The sequence below is a fragment of the Pteropus vampyrus genome, unplaced genomic scaffold (genome assembly GCF_000151845.1).
Source record: "Pteropus vampyrus isolate Shadow unplaced genomic scaffold, Pvam_2.0 Scaffold98, whole genome shotgun sequence".
In the NCBI taxonomy this organism is placed as follows: domain Eukaryota; kingdom Metazoa; phylum Chordata; class Mammalia; order Chiroptera; family Pteropodidae; genus Pteropus; species Pteropus vampyrus.
The window spans coordinates 1,096,252-1,099,218 of NW_011888879.1; positions in this window are offsets into that span (position 1 = coordinate 1,096,252).

Genomic DNA, 2,967 nt, shown 5'->3' on the forward strand with positions numbered 1-2,967 from the left:
TCTATTTCAGTTGTGACCCAGTGTGATGGCTGCTGAGTGCGGGGACCAGATGCTGCACAGAAGGGCTGGGGGCAGCTGGCGTTAGATCGGGGAGGTGGAACAATTGGGTGAGGAAACCATGGTCCCATAGCATTTTAGAGTTGATAGGAACCGACCTGCTTTTACACATGAGGAAACAGGCATGCCACCACTTAGCGGCAGAATGAGGAATGTTCTCTTGTTAAAACCCTTTGGTCTTGGCTCCCTAACCCTGAAATTAACTAGCCACAGACAGACCAAGTTTGCCAAGGGGGATCTAGAAAGCTGGCCCTTAGGCTAGTGTAGGCATCATTGTAAAGAAAGTTTGGTTAGAAGCTTGAGTTGATTAGAACAGCGGTCCCCAACCTTTTTGGCACCAGGGACTGGTGCTTTTATGAGAATCTGATGCCTGGCGTTCTGAGGTGCGGCTGAGGCGGTGATGCTGGCGCTGGGGAGCGGCTGCAAATACAGATGAAGCTTCACTCAGCTCTCTCTCCTGCTCCTCACCTCCCGCTCACCTCCTGCTGTGCGGCCGGTTCCTAATAGGCCATGGACCATTACCGGTCCCTGGTCCAGGGTTTGGGGACCCCTGGCTTAGAACACAGAGGGAGGAAGACAGGGATGTGACAGATGTCAAGGGACACTATCCTTGGGGGCAGTGGGGAACCAGATGGTACAGGGTTAGGGAATCTGTGCACAAGAGTTAGCAGGCCTGCTCTCCTTAGAAAGGCCTGCTGACAAGAGTGACTCTTGGCTGGTGTCTGGGTTTCCAGGGTGTCCCACACTTCCCTAACAGATAAGGGTGGCGCAGTCTGGGCTCTCTGTACAGACAGTGTGTTTATGTTGAACACTGCCAGGCAGAGAGGTTTGCATGGCCAGGGCCCAGTAAACACCTCTGGCTCTGAGTCGCTTTCCTGGGTAATCACATGGCACACATGTTGTTGCATCTTGTTGCTGAGGGCGAGTGTGCTCTGTGTGACCCTCGCAGGAGGGAGAGAGCATGGGGGAGTTCTCACACGGATTCCTCTAGACTCCACCTGTGTCCTTTTCCTTTATGGTCTGGCTGTGTATCCTTGCTACATCACTATAGTAAGTCCTGCTCTGAGCACAACTATATACGAGTTCTGAATCCTTCTAGTGAATTTTCGAACATGGGGGTGCAGAACCCAAGGGAAGAGAGAACAAAGCAGAGGGTACATGCAGCAGCAGTGCCAGAGGCTGCAGAACGAGGACTGAGAAAAGGTCTTTTTTTTTTTTTTAATGCTGATATTATTGGTCGATACTTAACTGAGGGAAGGAGAGAGGGAAGCTTGAGATGGAAACAGGTTAAGGAAAGAATGTTTGGGGTATGGGACGCAGAGGATGTCTGTAGGCAGAGAAAGGAAGAGAGTAAGGTGGGAAGGTGGCAGTTGAAATTGGCTTATGTGATCGTGGGGGCTGGCTAGGTGAGTCTAAAATCTCTGGGCTGGAGCTGGTGCTACAGCCCACTGGCAGAATTTCTTCCTCAGAGAATCCTCAATTCTGTTCTTAAGGCCTTTGAACTGAAGTGACAAGTCCCACGCAGGTCATTCAGGATAATCTTTGCATAAAGTTAACTAACTGTAGATGTTAATCACATCTATAAAATACCTTTACAGCAACACTCCAGTAAGTGTTGGTTGAATCACTGGATACTGTGGCCTATTCAAATTGAGACATATAAGTGATCATCAAAATGGCTATTATATGAGTTCCTACTCTATATAGGGCTTCTTTGAGGATTCAATGATGATATGCGAAATGCTTAGCACAGACCTGGTATAGTCTTAGCAGAGTAAGCCTGAATAAATCTTAGCTGCTATTATTTTATTAGCTTATTATTAAAAATATAAGCAAGAGGCAGTATAACAGGTCCACAGTCATCTTATGCAATTCAGAAACTGAATAAACTCTAAAAACCGGAAGGTTTTTTAAATATGTCATTTGACAGCAAAACCTGACCTGATCTGAACTCCTTCGGTGATGAAACTTGTTGGAACTGACACAAGTCTATTTATAATCTTCAGTTATCCTACTCAGTGTGAATATTCATGTTCATGCCTTTCTGTGGAAATAGTAATATAGTTGATCACGGGGTGCTGCCTTGGACACCCTGTAAGTGTTATGGTATGTGCCCCATAACACCTTTTTAAAATTTGACAAATACTAAATTCTGAAACCCAGTCAACCCCCAAGAGTTTTGGCTGTGGGACTGCGGACCTGTATAACAAGTCTTTCTGAAATATGTAGTGATTATCTTATTTGTAATCACCTTTTTGGATGAGAGCCAGGGCAGGCCCACCTGACCCCGTCCCACGGTCAGCTGTATGGTCTGTGGTGAGAGCTCGGGCACCCGTACAGGGAGCTGCGTGGGGTCCCCAGTGGAAACTTCAGACTGGAAATCATGAAAGACAGGATTCCGGCTGTGTGCCCTTCCCAGACTGTACTGTGTTCTGGGTCTACGGCACAAGGCCTTGACCCGGTTTCCTCCTTTGGGGCCTTTTAGGTCCTCAGAGGGATCCGCAGCATGGCTCCTTGAATCCCTCACACACGGGAGTCTGAAGAGAGCTCTACTTGAGCTGAAAATCCAGCCTCCTCGGTGCATCCTCAGAGTGCCCGCCCCCCCGCCCAGGATGCGTTTGCACTCAGTCACTGTCTCTCCTTGGAATCTTTGCTAAGGGGGGGGTCACGGCTACATTTGTTTTCTGCTTTTCTAAAACTTAACGATAGTGAAGGGTGGGACTGTACTTCCTCCTCCGAAAGGATGATTCTGCACAGACGAGAGGAGTATACAGACAGTGAAGGCTGTGGGATCCAGGTGGGTGAATAAAGAGGCGAAACCACCCTCTCTAATTCTATAGTGCGAAGGTGGCTTGTAGACATTTTGGCTGTGTAAAGAATATATTTTGCATCCTGCCCCAGTATACTCAA